Below are 17,027 nucleotides of genomic sequence, written 5' to 3'. Positions count from 1 at the left end.
ACTTTAAAAAGAACGACTCGGGGTGCCTGGGTGGCTCAGTGGGTTAAAGTCTCTGCCTTAGGCTCAGGTCATGATCCCAGAGTCCTGGGATCGAGCCCCGCGTCGGACTTTCTGCTCAATGGGGAGCCTGCTTCCCTTCTTCTCTCTCTCTGCCTGCCTCTCTGCCTACTTGTGATCTCTGTCTGTCAAGTAAATAAATAAAATCTTTAAAAAATAAAATAAAATAAAATAAAAAATAAAAAAGAACCACTGGTCTGGAGGGGGAGATTCTCCTTCTGGGTACCCAAGGTAATAGTTTATTTGTTGGCTCTAATCTCATGCCATTCTTTAACTCATTGTCTCTGTCTTCAGTATTGAAGGTAGCCAACATCCTCTTTACAATAACCATCTTTCTCTTTTATATGCTGTCTTACCCACTGTGTATCACTCCCTTTCTTTTCCATATTATCTCAAAGCAAAGGACTGTTAACCAACTCATCATGACTACCATTTATCAGTTGCCTAGGGAAGAGGGGATTTCCTTTTCACAAAGTTTAAAATTTTTCCCTGAAACAAGACAACATGGTCTTTGGTTGACCAAAAGCAAGATGAAGAATAATTCATTAAGATATGCTGTGCAAATCAATTATTCAGGAGAACAAAAGCAGACAGAGATGGAAGAGGACATAGGACCAAGCCTTGGCTCCACTGAAAAAAGCTGTTTATTTCTCCTTGCACAATAATGTCATCACCAAAAAAAAAAAAAAAATGAGAAGACAAACATAACGAATGAGAACTCATGCAAGTCACTGATCTGTCTTTACAGGCTCATAAATACGCACAGCATTAACTTGGATTTTGAAGAAAATAATGCAATATATAAGCTGTCTTTCAATGCCAATGCCCAGGGCTTTTAAAGTTATAACTTTAGTTTTATTAAAACTACACTTATTCATATATTGCACATATTTCTGCGATATAAAAAAGAAATTATTTATTTACATATTGCAAATTCTGAGAATCGACCTTTTCTGGCATTTATGGTATCTTATCCGTTGCAATAAAAATCTCCATTTCCCTTATTCATTGCAATAAAAATCTCCATTTCAGCTCATGTTTTGTAACTGTGGAACATCTATATTATATATATAACATCGGACTCATATTAAATTCTTTAAAAGCAAATAAAATAACTAGGTTAGTCAGTCTGCCCAGCCCTATAGCTTTCCATCAAGATAACCTGTTCTTCTCATAATCTGTGGGCACTTTAGACAGTATCAAGTAATTTCTTAGTAAAATTTATGTTAGAATTTGATAGTTTAAATGTCTGTTAGGCCATTCAGTTTACATGTCTCCAACTTTGCTCCTTCTTCCCATGCCTCTGTAATGCACGTATGCCCCTATACTTACTCAATTATCAACAATCAATACAGAAAATATTCCACTTTTTGCCCTACCTCCCTAAAAAAGGGAGATGTTTTTGGGTACTGGTACAGCAACAAACAATACGGTATTCCCTGTCCTGGTGTATAGCTGTTTCATTTCAAATGTGAAAAATCACTCCAGTCATACTGTTCTGAGAAAAACATGAAAAGTAAGTGCATTTACCTGGCTTTACAAGGCCTGACTTTGGTTCCTTCTTATATCGAGATGACTGGATGCTTCCTTCACCAACCATTCCAACTGTGCATTTCTTTCTGGAAAAGTCTTCATCACTTCCAGGGCAAAAACCAATAGGGCTGTTTCCAGTATCTGAAGGCGTCTTCACGGGAGACACGGACTGGCTGCTAGGACAGCCCGTGTCATCTGGAAGACAGGAATCAGTAAGTGATTAATGAGGAGGAGGAAATCAACAAGGACAGAGAGAAGCCATGCACACGCGCACTCACCCACATGTACTCTGCTTATGAGGACCTGGACTGACGCCTGCAGATGCCCCTCCTTTTACTTTCCATATGTTGGTCAATTTTGTTTACAAAGAAAATAGCAGCTACCATGAAACCTATCTTAAGGCAAAACCTTCTGAAGTTTATGGACCCCAAATACTTCTGTAACTTTCATGTTGTCAACACTTAAAGGTTTGTCCATTTCAACATTTTAGGCAGTATACTTTTGGGTCAAAACTGTCCATATATTTTTTGATGCAGTTAAGTAACAAAAAGTTCACCAGACAATTCGGGAGCATCACTGGGAACACTTCAGAGTTGTTTGTGTTAGAAAAAAAAAAAATTACTTGACTATTATTGACCACACCCAGTTTTCAACAGTTGCCCTATCAACTGGTTAAGAGAGTTTAATAGGTAAGAAATCTGGCTTTTGGAGTTCAAAGGAGCAGACAAAAAGGTTTTTTTTTTTTTATTATGTATCCTGTTTCATTAGCATACACACCCTCTCCAAAATATATCAATCCAGTATCTTGCTGGGTGGGATAAATGGTAAAATGAAAATGATAGTCAAATTACAAATATCCCCTTACCTTTCAAGTTTCAGATTATTACTATGATCATTACTATAAGCTAATATGCATGATACGAAGTGACCTGAGTAGGTGCTTATGAGGCAAACAGGAAAGTCATACTGCTGACTCCTATAAATGCTTTCATATTTATTAAATATTCATGATGCTTGGTTAATTCATGTATACTTTGAGGAAGAGAATTGTATGGGAATTTAAGGTAAATCAGTATTACCTAAAAGTGTGTCTCTTCCAAAGAGTCAATTAGTGGCAAATACTCATTACTAAATAATTCTTTTTTATACAGAAATATTTTGATGGCAGAGCTATTTTAGTAACTCATTAGACAAAAAAAAAAAAAAAAAAGAATAGAGACTATTAGTACTAATAATTTTTAAGACTATCACACTTTAATGAGTATTAAAGGAACAAAAATAATTTGCCATCTGTGAAAGGCTCTCTCAAACTCCACAGCTTTAATAAATACAGAAACAGAACAAAACATGAATAAAATATACTGGTTGCCTGAATAAAGATGACTAGAATCCATCTAAAAAAAAAAAAAAATCATGGCCTTTGCTTCATTTTTGGCTTCCATTTCAGATTTTATTATGAAATAGCCCCACTTTCTGGAACAAAGTGAACTTGGCACTGGTAAGATGATTCATTTCTCTGAATATTCTTTTTTTTTTTTTTTGGACTATTGGACTTATTAGTATACATGGGACCTTAATGGTGCATTTCTGGAAGGGAGTAGTTTTTAGTGTACTGCTCATGCCTTCTGCCTTTGCTGTTCTCTTTCAAGTTCCCTGTTATTACCAAACTCTGGAAGAAACTTTGGCCATGAAGGAGAGTGCTGAGAGCCCCTCCTGGCTGCTATGGGTCAGCTCTTTCATCACTTATTGTCCCTGCCTTTCTGTGACATTTGCATGTCCCATGCTGCAACCCAAAAAAAAGCCTAGCTCCCCTCAAAAGGTGCAAAGCTGCTAATTACTCAGATTCCAGCACTCTTACAAGGTCTTACAAGGCTCAACAGGCCTGCACATCGCCTCAGGAGGTCCTCCTTCTTGATTCTGATCCAAAAGCAGATAATCCCAAGCAAACGAGGTCTAATCATTTGAAATTACCCATTGCCTTCAAAATTATTTCCTTATGAGTCACTTCCATAAATTACTTCTTTTGAAAGAGAGATGGCCCAAATAAATAAAAAGTCCATGCTTCGGAGTCTCTAACCTGAAAAGCAATTTTTCTTGAAAACACTCAGACTCAACAGGACAAAATCAAATGATTTCCAGTATTGAGAAACACTGTCAAAATTATAATTTAAGTAAATAGAAAGCAAATGTCTTTTGTTGGTTCTATTATCATTTAGCCAGAGTTAAATGAGAAAGAATATGTATAAGCCATGCTTTTAATAATGTCAAGAATTAAGTGCTAGGCTCTGGTTAAAAATTGGGACCTGAAATTATTTAGAATAGTGGCACTTTAGGGAAGGCAGCAGCAACTTTTTTTTTTTTTTTTTTAACCTGGAATGTGTGCTTTACAAATCACCAATATTTACAGCTAGTATCTCTAGGGGAAGGGTTTGAGAAGGTGAAGACCTAATTAAACCTTTAACTTATGGCACCTTGTACAGCATCTGAATCATGATATAAACTGGTGTTCCCCCAACATCTCTTAACTGTCTAATATTGTGCTTTATATTGAGAGAGAAACAATGGGCATAAGACATGATCTTTTATTGGTTAAACTGCATCTTGGCCCTGAACCAGCCCACAGACATTATGCCCAGCGCCCATACCAATGGAGCTTATAAATAAGCAAACGGAGCTGGATAAATATCACGTACAAAGCACAACTCCTACAGGCTGGCAAGCCCGTCAAAGCAAATCCATACTCCAGAAAATCAGTGTGTTATCAGAGAAAGTCAGGGTATTCGCCAGTTTCATCCTATGAGATCAACACTAACCAGATATCTAGTTTGGAAAGTGTAGGGCCATTGATTTTCCTACTAGAGAGAACAAACATTAAGTTATGCAAAGTAAGCCTCAGAGCAAAGGCAACAAAGGTTCATGGACCAGGGAGTCATCTGGTAACCTGGACACCTGCAGTGTTTTCCTCTGTGTGGCACTGAAAAAGCGGTCATCTTTTCAACAAGTCTTGTTTAAGGCTCCTTTTCCCTTTCCCTCCCCTTCCCTTCTCTTCTCCTCCTCCCTTTTAACTCCATGGTCACAGCTGGAAGCAGACTCCTAGTCCAGATGAAAGTAATACTCCTTCCCGAAATTCTATGTAAAATACGTTTCCTTCACATTTACTCCAAGACTCTAAGAAGACGGAAGCCAAGTAGATGCCCCTTGGTTATTCATGTCTAATGTTACCAATGTGCCAAACTACATGTGGACCAAGCACATGTTAAACAGATTTATTTATAAAGCCCACTTTGGTTAAACCCTTTGAGTATGCCTCCTGTTTCCTGCTGCTACTAGCTCGATTTGTCCCGTGGAATCCATGGATTTATAATTACAATATGTATAATTATGGTTTTTATTATGTTAGTATAAAGAAATTATCAATGACAAAAAAATTTTAATAGGACACCATGAGGAAACTATTTCAGAGAGGAAATGACAGAAATCCTGATTGACCTACCCAAAACAGTGTAGAGTGTTTTAAATTTCCAGAAAAATGCCTGAGAAAAATAAGAACATTTTGGTCTGGTTTTGGCAGAGGGAAGCTTTGCAGCAAGACTTTAGGTAGAGCATGTGGAAGACTTTCAGTCTCTGGAGAGATAGGAGTTTTTCTTTTAAAACACACACACACACACACACACACACACACACACACACACACTACTTTGGTGCTTACATTATTGAGCTTTTACACTTCTTCATTGTTCATGGTAAGTATAACTTCATTAAAAAAAAGAAAACATAAAACAGGGACGGCTGTGTGGGTCAGCCGGCGGAGCGCCTGCCTTCAGCTCAGGTCAGGATCTCAGGGTCCTGGGACAAAGGTCTGCATTGGGCTCCTGCTCAGTGGGGAGTCTGCTTCTCCTTCTCCCTCTGCCCCTCCCCCGATCCTGCTCACGCTCTCTCTCTCTCTCTCAAATAAATAAATAAAATAAAATTTAAAAAAACCCAATAACCCTAAAATCATGTTTCATGTTTTACACACTGTGATCCATCTGAAAATATAGGATAACTTCCTTTTGGGGTCAATAATTTTAAATCCCACTTCAATGGGCCCAGGACGGTCCCTCGTGGGACACGGGTAAAACTGGCCCATACTAAGTCTACTTTTGATCATCATCTATCGTGAAGGCGACTAAGTTACATTTCGTCCTTGATATATATTAAGGAACAGGCCATTTTTGTTCTTGTTGTTCATTTGCTTTGAATCTGTCAACATACAAGTTTAAGGACACACAAAGAATACTCACAGACCCAGGAAGTCCCAGAAGTTGCAGCCCTTCTCAAGCGCTATAAGAAATGTACCTACTAAATAGTTTCCAAATTGTTGTTAAGGGGAAAAAAAGTTAAGATCTGTAAGGACAGATGAGAGAAACAGGCATCTGTTGTAGCCTGCAGGTTGTTAAAAAAATGTTTTTAAATCTATTTCTCCTCTCTCTTTATATGACAAGCTCTTTGAGAACATGCCATATAGCTAATAACTGTACAATTACTCTACTGACAATTCTGAAAAAACATGTTAAGTATCTTTTAAAATAATTTGTATCTTATTTTAAATGCACTAAAGGAACTTGCTCAATTAAAAGAAATCTGTTGGGGTTGTTAAAATGTTCATTTAATCTTTGATATTGTCAAAGTAATAATTAACGCAAAGGGTCTAGCTTGAGTGCAGAAGAGTAAAAAGAAGGAAAGAGAACATAAATGGATAACAGTTTCCTGGAACTGCAGTACCCAGAAAAAATATTATTGATCTTTTAATTATGTGTATAGTTCACTTGCTCACTTGCTTTGTGCTGTTTCCACATGTAGTATATTCAGTTTCATTATCCTGCTACTGAGCACTTTCCCCTGGAACTTGTTAAGCTATAAAGAAAGAAGCTATTGAAGACTGACAGGAGCCAATGCAAAAGGGCTCATAGTGGCCAAAGACAATAATTCGAGCACCGAAAAGAACAAATAATTAATGCAACTGACTGATAACAGCTGGATATTTAAAAAAAAAATCTGGGGGCACCTGGTGGCTCAGGGGGTTAAAGCCTCTGCCTTCAGCTCAGGTCATGATCCCAGGGTCCTGGGATCAAACCCCGCATCGGACTCTCTGCTCAGGGGGGAGTCTGCTTCCTCCTCTCTCTCTGCCTACTTGTGATCTCTGTCTGTCAAATAAATAAATAAAATCTTAAAAAAAAAATCTGTGAGCTCATGGCTATTAAAAAAAAAAAAAACCAACTAAAGATGAAAAGAAAGACCCTTTCCACCTTAAAGAATCCCAATGCACTGGCAATCATTGGCAGCGACCCAGGGACCCATTCTTTGTGTTGAAATTCAGCAATTAAAAGGAAAGAAAGAACTAGTATAAATCCTGATTGAAAAACCATTCCTCGGGGTGCCTGGGTGGTTCAGTGGGTTAGAGCCTCTGCCTTCGGCTCAGATCATGGTCTCGGGGTCCTGGGATCGGGCCTTGCATTGGGCTCTCTGCTCGGCGGGGAGCCTGCCTCCCCCGCTCCCCACCTGCCCTGCCTCTCTGCTTACTTGTGATCTCTCTCTCTCTCTCTGTCAAATAAATAAATAAAATCTAAAAAAAAAAAAAAAAGAAAGAAAAACCATTCCTATACAAATTATATTTCAGTATAATTGAAATGTCTCACTGATGTTGCAAAGTTCTTCCTTACAGAAGCTTCTGTTAATGAAAATAGATGGAATAATAGAAACAGAAAGTCACTATTTTGCAATTATTTCTAATGAAACAATTGATTTAGATAATACACATAATGGATGAAACCATTAGACAATAGTCTGTTAACGAATTTACAGTGAAGGGATCAGGCCTTACCCAACTGCACCCATTCTCAGCATCGCCAATGGCGGAGAACAGACATTCTGGACCTCCTGACCGGATGCCAGAGGAAACGCACAGCATTCCCCATGAAGTAGTCTTGCTATAAAAATTGCCCCTGCATCTAACCAAGCTTTAAACCTAGTGTCCACCTTCTAAAATATATGGAGAACAGAGAGTAATGAGTCAAATCATGGGCTGGCAAGCGGCAACCTGCAGGCAAATTCTGCTTGCTACCCGCTTTTGTGAATAGAATGTTACTGGAACACAGCCATGCTGAATCCTTTAGATATTGTTCACTGTGGCTTTCAAGCGACACAATGGCAGAGCTGAATAACTGCGACACAGATCATCTGGCTAGCAAAGTCGTAAATATTTACTGTTTTGTTCTCTACAGAAAAAGTTTCTTGGCCTCTGGGTTAAATGCTATGAGGAAGCAAACAGACACCTTCAAGACGACTGGGGCTATTTCGATGTTCTCTGTCATACCAAGGAATTATGTTAATTGTGTAGTAATGAAAATGGCACTATGATTATGTGAGAAAATGTCCAGTTTTTAAAGAAATGCAGGGCTGAGGTATGCAAGTAGACATGAAATGACATGATGTCTGGATATCTGTTTTTTAAAATGCTTCAGCAAAGTAAAAAAAAAAGAAAAGAGGAATAGATAAAGCAAATATGAGGATATCTTGTCATTACTTAATCTGGACAAAGTAGATTAGCAGTATATGGGGATTCATTGTAATATTATGTTTTTGAGTATGTTTTAAACAGGTTCAAAATGTTTTATTAAATTTCTCAAAAAAAACATTATTTTAGAGCGAGTATCTATTTAAAAAAGATGTAAATGTATTATTTAAAAATCAATTCCATCTTGTATTGTTTTTTAGGGTATTTCCAATTTTGTCACTATTACTGAAATTGTTTCAATAACACATTTTAAAAATAAATCTTTGGGGGCACCTGGGTGGCTTAGTCAGTTAAGTGTCCGACTCTTGATTTCAGCTCAGGTCATGATCTCAGTGAGATCTCATGAGATCGAGCCCCACGTAGGGCTCATAGGCTGGGTGTGAAGCCTGTTTAGGATTCTCTCTCTCCCTCTCCCTCTGCCCCAACCCCCACTTACATATATGCAAGCTCTCCCTTTCTCTCTCTCTCAAAAAACAAAAATAAAAAGTAAAGAATAAGGGTGCCTGGGTAGCTCAGAGGGTTAAAGCCTCTGCCTTCAGCTTGGGTCATGGTCTCGGGGTCCTGGGATTGAGCCCCGCGTCAGGGTCTCTGCTCGGCAAGCAGCCTGCTTCCCCCCCTTCTCTCTGCCTGCCTCTCTGCCTACTTGTGATCTCTGTTTGTCAAATAAATAAATAAATACTCTTTTTTAAAAAATGAAAAATACATCTTTGGTCAAATATTTTATTATCTCATAGAATGTATATCCAAAATGGAATAACTAAGCTTTCAAAAAAGTTTGAGACAACTTAAATTCTCCTTATTATTGAATGAACATACCCTACTTAGAAAAATCCTGACAATATTAAATACTATTTATTTGAATTTTTGCCAAGTTAATAATGAAAAACGTATTTTTGATGTTTTAATTTGCACATATAATTATTAGTGAGGCTTAATGTCTTTCATATGTTTTCTGGCCTCTTAAACTTATTGTATGAATTGTTAGTTTGACAATTTTCTACTAAGATGTTAAGAATTTCTTATCAATATGTAAGAAATCCCTATATAGTTTTTAATTTATAATGTTTTGACATTTAACCTTTGTATTTTCTCCATATTTTCCTTTGTGATTTCTTCCAGTGTTTTTTTTTTTAAGATTTTATTTATTTATTTGTCAGAGAGAGAGAGCACAAGCAGGGGGAGCAGCAGACAGAGGGAGAGGCAAGCAAAGGGAGAAGCAGGCTCTCCAATGAGCAAGGAGCCCAATGCGGGACTCAATCCCAGGACCCTGGGATCATGACATGAGCTGAAGCCAGACTCTTAGCCAACTGAGCCACCCAGGTGTCCCTCTTCCAATGTTTTAATACTTAGAATATCCTTCACTCCAAAAAAATTAATATTTACTAATACTTTCTTCCAGATATTTATAGTTTCACTCTTCATATAAATTTAGTCCATCTCAGGTGCCTGGGTGGCTCAAGTGGTTAAGCATCTGCCTTTGGCTCAGGTCATGATCTCCAGGTCCTGGGGTGGAGCCCTACATCAGGCTCTCAGCTCAACAGGGAGTCTGCTTCTCCCTCTCCCTCTGCCTGCTGCCCCCCCTGCTTATGTTTTCTCTCTCTCTCTCAAATGAATAAATAAATAAAATCTTAAAAAAAAGCCCAAATAAATAAGTTTAATCCATCTGGCATTCATTTTAAAATGCAGTGTGATGTTAGATATAACTTTATTATTATTTTTTAAAAATTTAGGAAATATATTCTTTCCCCATTACTTTGTAATACTTTTTGGTAAAAATTTGAAAGCAATAAATAGTTCTTGCAAAATGAATATATATATATATATATATATATATATATATATGCTTTTGTGCGTATATATTTTTAAAATCCACATTTTTAAAATGTTAAGATTGCCTGAAGTATGCGTGTGTGTATGTGTATTACATAATTTCTTGATATTTAACTGAAGTGCCTACTAGCCAGTGTCATCAAACTTTTGGTGGAAATTATGATGACCAAGTATCTACTTGAGTATCTGTGCACCAATTACATAAAAGAATAAAACATGAGGTTCTGAAATTTACAAATAAAATATTTCTTCAAAGTCCAAGCAACAGTTCTAGAACTTCTGGTTCACTTTTGAATTTAGATCTCAGAGCTCATTTGTTTTCCAAAATGCTGAACTAAACAATTCCAGAAGATGTACTTAAAAATAACATCAGGCGGAAGAAAACGTGGTTTTGTGCCATAATGTCTTGAAACATTCAGTTATGGTTTGATGCTGTTCAATCTTCCGTTGCATACTTTGCGCGGAAAAAATCATTGCTATTTTAAGGAAACATTACTTTAAACTATTGGGAAATCTAGTTGATTCTCATGAATGACCGAAGCACTTAGAGACCACTTACTCACCCATTCAACAAATATTTATTATCTACTACGTGCTAAACACTGGTCTAGGTGTTTGTATTCTTCCTGCTCCAGATACTGACATTTCTTAAGACATTATGTCTTTCTGAAAAAGACATAAAATGTCACAGCCTAAACTCATTGTTAATCTGAACTCTGTGAAATTCTTACCACAAACCATTCAAATGCACTGAAAGGATGTAGGTAAAATAAGAAAAGTAATATTTATTAAGTAGCTCTCACATAACACTAATTTTTTTTTTAAAGATTTCATTTATCTACCCGACAGACAGAGATCACAAGCAGGCAGAGAGACAGACAGAGAGAGAGAAGGGGAAGCAGGCTCCCCGCTGAGCAGAGAGCCTGATGCGGAGCTCAATCCCAGGACCCTGGGATCATGACCCGAGCTGAAGGCAGAGGCTTTAACCCACTGAGCCATCCAGGCGCCCCAACACTAACTTTTAATAATATTTTATTTTATAGGTGGGACAACTGAGGCTCAGAGAGGTTAAGGATTCCATAGTCACACAGCTATTAAGTTACTGACTCAAGATGCAAATTCAGGTTTTTCTGATTCTCAAGTCCTTGTTTTTCCCACCACTACAAGCTAGTTTCTTTCTAAAATTTTTTACCTATGTTTGTTCCAGAGGAAACAGCAGGAATTCTGGAAAGGCTCAAATTAAAAACAGACAAAGGAAGCTGTTAGAGAGAAGCCATCCCATAATAAACAGGCCACAAAAATTTGAGGCAAGAAAACTCCTTCTGGTTCTAGTTTTCCAATATTCTTGCTTCAACACAGTAATCATATAATGCTTGTCATTTAGATAATTTTGCATTCTAGGTTTTGAACAGGAAAACTTGAACTTCTATTCCTTTACCTAATTTTAGCATCCTTTCTGGAGTGAGAATTCACAAGTCTATTAGGCTCTACACCAATTTTGCTTCAGTATTATGCAATGTGACAGTACCCAATAGCAATGAAGTGCAAGAAGCCCATCCATCCATCCATCTATCCAACCAATCATTCCTTCCACAAATAGTTACTGATTTCCTATTATGTGCCAGTAGCTCTCTAGACACTAGGGATGCTATAATGATCAAGACTCTCTAAGAGCTTAGTCCTGAAGTTTACATTCTGGTGGTGGAAAGAGACAGTAATAAACAAGGAAAACAAGAAATAATGTAGAGAAGATATTTGATGGTGACGTACTGTTTATGAAACAAAACTGGTTGATATCATATAGATTAGCTAGGTTGGGGGCGGAAAGGCACTTCATTAGACCGGTTGTTATGAAAGGCCCTGAGGAGGTAACCTGAGCTGAGACCAAAAGAATGAGAAGAAACTAACTGTGGAAAAGGCAAGGAAAAGAATTTCAGGCAGAGGGAATAACAAAGAGTTTGGTGCACTGGGGAAACTGAAAGGAGTCCAGGAAGGCTGAAAGGGCTAACTAACAAGGACTAACAAGGACTAACAAGGAGGCTGAAGGGACGTAGACGTCTGAGCACATGCAGGATCTTAGACCAGGAATCCTAAGTTTGTTAAGTGTGCTAGAAGCCATGATGTGCATTAAGCAGATGACAACAGTTTGGTTTGTGGAGAACAGACTGTAGTAGTGATAGTATGTTTGGCTAATACTAACTGAGTGCCTACTAAGTACCAGGCATGTTCTAAACACTTAACACAAGGCTTAATTAACGAAGTGTAATCCCCCTTTGAGACAGGCAGTAGTATCATCCTGCTTTGCAGAGGGCATCTAAAACTAGTATTAGCATTTATACCACCTGCCAGGGTTGCAGTCAGTAAGTGGGAGAGCCATGGTAAGAATCCAAACAGCCCAACTCCAAAACCTCCTTCTTAGCCTCTATGTTGTGGTTGAGGAAGGAACTCACCAAAGCAAGTAAGTCGCAGAGGCCCCTGCCATGGTGGGAATCAGGGATGACAGTGGTGTGACAAGCTGGTAGCAGGGAAAACTGAAGAAAGTAGATGGATCTGGGATATATTTTGGAAAAATAATCCAAAGCATTTAACTCATGATTATGAAAAATAGGAAGAGATCAAGGAAGTTTTTAAGGTTTTTTTGCATAAGCATTATTCCACGGTGGTCATTCCTGAGTTGGAGAAAAATGGGTTTATGAGTGTGTAGGGGCTGAAGCCAAGAATTCTGTGTTTGAGGTGCGTGTGGCTGGCTCAGTCAGTTAAATGACTGACTCTTGACTTCAGCTCAAGTCATGGCCTTAAGGTTGCAAGACACAGCCCTGCATCAGGCTCTGTGCTGAATGTGGAATCTGTTTGAGATTTTCTCTCTCCTTCTCTCTCTGCTCTTCCCACACCTCATATTTTCTCTCTTAAAAAAAAAAAAAATTCTGTTTTTGATATGTTAAATTTGAGGCACAAATTAACAATGACCTTGAAGATATCAAGTAGGCAGCTGAGTAGGCAGCTGAATAGGACAGGCCGGGAACATCACCAGCCTATGGCTGAGCAACTTAAAGATGGCTGCCCTTGGGGAGAACTGGAGAAGAGGGCAATGTAACATTATGGGGACAAGGAGAGTGAGGAGCCAGAAATGGTGCCCAAGGAGTGACTCAGAGGCAGAAGGAACCTCAGAGGTTTGGAACCACAGAAGCTGAGGAGGAAAATCCTTCCTAATGGAGAGGCTAGTTCAGTTGTGTTGAGTGCTGCCGAGAAGTCAAAGAAAATGAGGGCAGACAAGAGAAAGATCTGCCAGCCTGGGCACCCACATCCTTGACAAGAGCAAATGATGGGAGTTTTGCTGTGAAAGAGAAGCAGAGAAACGTGATGGCAGGCACAAGGAGATGAGAGGTCAAAGGCAACTTATTTTCTTTCAAAGGTGTGTATACTCGAGTGACTGCATGTGTGAGCTGATGGAGATGAGCTGGGGAAGGAATGAATGCAAATGAAGCCCTTCCACCAAGGCTTGTCACCTACATCTAAAAAAATGGAGACTGGAATAATTATTTAATGAATGTCTCCCTGGTTTCTTGGAGACAAAATAATCATCTCACATGTAAACATTCCCGGGATTTCTGAGCTATTTTGGAGCTTTGAGTGCTCCCACACGTCACTCTGGTGCCGCCCTCAGCAGCAGAGGAGGATGAAGTGAAGGGAGGCAAGCCTCCATTTCTTCACAGGACTCATGCTATCTTGGAAACAAGGGCCTCTCCTTGTTTTGTTTGTTTGTTTTTGTTTTTTTAAACCAAACTTCAAGTTGTTGTATTTGTATTAGCAACCAGAGGGGAAGGAATTTGGAAAGGAAAACATCTTGGTCCCATTAGTTAATGTGGTGTGAGGAAAGACTCTCTGGAGGAGTTCTGGTGAGGGAGGAGTTGGTATGGAAACTAGGGAACAGGGTGGCTGTGTCACTGCCCCAAGACAGGTGTGTCTGGCAGGGGCTGTGGGGAGGAACTCTTGTCCTGCAAGCTTCCGTTTCTCTTGCTCTGTCCTTTGTGGGGTTACGATCTTTCCGAAATAGGCATGATACGAATACCTCTGCCCTTCTCTCTCCTTAGCAATATGAGTTTATCTGCAGTTTCTAAACCACGCCTTCTTAAAGATTCTGTTGTTTATTTATTTATTTGGGTTCCTTGGTGGAAGAAGGTGGGAGGGAGGGAGACAGGGAGACAGAAAGAGAACTGGAAGGATCAGGAGGAAAAGAGGAGTGAGAGGCAGAGACACAGATCAAGAAGCCATCTTGTAATCTCTTGAAAACATTATAACCAGGGCGCTGCAAACCACTCTAAGGACACCTGAACTACAGTTAGCTGTCTTGTAGCAATGTCAATATTCTCCCTTTCTGTTCTATTTTTCTCACATGGAGAATTTGAACAGAGTGATAGGAAGGAGTAAGGGATACAAATGGATGAAAGTTAAGGAAAAAACAATACTCAGTTCCTGCAATGGCTGCATTTGGGTTTTTTCTATTTGAAAAAAAAAATGTCTTAGGTAATATCATAGTATTTACTTTGTTTAAAAAAGGGAACAAAGAGACAGACAGAGAAATATGCTCATATACCAGCCTATTTCCAGTGATACTCATACAATAAGATTCTGAATTTTGAAAGTTAAGCCCACGGACCAAACATCCATCTGAGGAAGAATGGCCGAAGACATAATGGCCTTCTCCAGGGTGAAATACGTGCCATCATCACAATGAGTGAGGGGACTTTGCTGTGCCAACAAGCAATGACACGGACAGGTACTGCCTGGACACCCGGTCCTGGAGGGCAAGAGTTCTGTCATGATTGTCCCTCACTCTAGATCAGCTCTTGGGACAGTGCCCTGCCCATAATAGGTGTTCAAAAAATATTCACTTAACAAATAAACAGAAAGGATCACAGACCATTATAGCATGATCCTGCTTTGACAAAAAGCAAAACAAAATAAATCCTATAGATGCGATTACATCCACTCAATATGCTTGCACATTTTTATTACTTCTGAGTTTAAAAAGTACAATAATTAGTCTTAAAAATATAATCCTCACAAACACCTCAGAATAAATAGAAGGGTGGGTTAGGGTCCACAGACTCAAGAGTTCCGAGGGTTAGGTTAGTGTCAGCGAGGAAAAGGAACTCTAAGAGCACCCACACCAAAGAAGACAGAAGAAAGCCTGAGCCAGCCAGAAAAGGGGAGGGGCCCCAGGAAAAGTCACACTGAGCCAGGAAAAGCCTGAAGGATGAGGTTCTGCAAGGATGGGGGTGCAGGCCAGATGAGCCCACAGCTGAGCACTGGTCTGCACTGGAAAGCTTGCTTTGGGTTCCCTAAAAAGAGAGAGCAGTCATTCAGACCCACAAACACAGAACAAACTGGTAGTTGCCAAAAGGGAGGACATGGGGGAGGATGAGAAAAGTAGGTGAAGGGGGAGTGGGAGTTATAGGCTTCCGGTTATAAAATGAACAAGTCACAGGGATCAAAGGTCCTGCACAGGGCATATACTCCATGGTATTGTTGTCACTCTGCGTAGTGACAGAGGGTGGCTATACTTGTGAGCAGAGCATAGTAGCAGAGTTGCTGAACTACTATGTTGTACACCTGAAGCTACTGGAACATATGTCAGCTATACTCAAATAAAAACCAAAAAAGAAAAAAAAAAGGACAGTCAGCCTGAGGATGTGAGCCCAGGCAGTGGAACCTAGGGCACTCTGTCCAACCTCAGGAGGAGCAGCGGGGCAGGTGTCTCTCCCCTCTGGTGGGAGAGGGGCTGCACTCTGTCTCCAAAGCAGGAGACAGCCAAGCTGAGAGGCAGGGCAGGTGTGGAGCAGTTGTGTGCCCGGGGCCAGCAAAGCCACCTGCCAACGCAGGCATACTCAGCAGCCTTGCATACCTGAAGTGCACCAGGTTTCCTTCCCCTGGGTCAGTGGGAGGAGACTGGAGCTTTCTCAAAAGCATCCCAGTAGGGTGGGGTGGTGGTTCATGTCCAGTTGTAGTCCTGGGAAATGTGGGTGTGTGGCTTTGTGCTGGCTTCCTTCTTCACTCCAAACTGGGCTGCTGGTTTTTCTCATGGCTTGCAAGTGCCAATTCGTGAGTGGAGCATTTTCTGATTTTCCTAGCAAAAGATCTCTCTCCTAGCTACCCACAGCACTGGAGTCATGGTTCTATTAGAGAGATTACTCCTTTTGACATTTAGAGATGCTGAATTCTCAAGGATAGGAATGTTTCTTTCACTTAATAAGCCCATTAAGTTGAGTATCGGGTACTGTTCTAGTTTTTCATTCTCCCAACTACGAAGACAGTACACGCTCTCAATAAATTTTATGAGTGAAAATACTTCTCCTGTTCTCATAATTGTGCCTTCTACCAAATTTCAGTGAATACGTATTAAGCGACTGCTGTGTGTCTGGTATAGGGCAGGGAACTCTACTGTTCCTGCCTTCATGAAGCTTATAGTCTACTGGGGATTCAGGTAACTAAATATCAAATTTAAAAACCAGGTTGGTCATGTGGTGTGACAGAGGAAGCATCAAGGGGCACCTAATCTAACTGTGAAATGTATTCTTCAGCTAAGTCCCCAGCTCTGACATTTACCTATATTCACATCCAGCCTTTTTTTTCTTCCTATACATGTCTTTCTGGGTCCACCGGAGTCATGTTACAAAGTTAACACTTTTCTACTCTCTGCTAATCTCTTTCTCTCTCTCCCTGCCCCCTATGTGTGTGTCTGTGTATGCCTCTTTTTTCTTTCTTGTCTATTTCCCCTCAGCCTAAAAACTTTACCAAAATAACCGGTCATTTGATAAATGTCCTATCTTTGCTATACATGCAACACTATTTTTTCATTTTGGTGTAGTATTCAAAGATTTATTAGTTGTGTATAATGCCCAGGGCTCATTATGCCACTTACCCCTCCTTAATGCCCGTCCCCCACTTTCTTCATCTCCCCACCCACCTCCCTGTCCACAACCCTCAGTTTATTTCCCGAAGTCAAGGGTCTCTTATGGTTTGGCTCCTTCTCTGATTTCTTCCCAGTTTT

This window comes from Mustela nivalis, assembly GCF_964662115.1.
Source record: "Mustela nivalis genome assembly, chromosome: 2".
NCBI lineage: Eukaryota > Metazoa > Chordata > Mammalia > Carnivora > Mustelidae > Mustela > Mustela nivalis.
Note: the sequence above shows the minus strand (reverse complement) of the source record.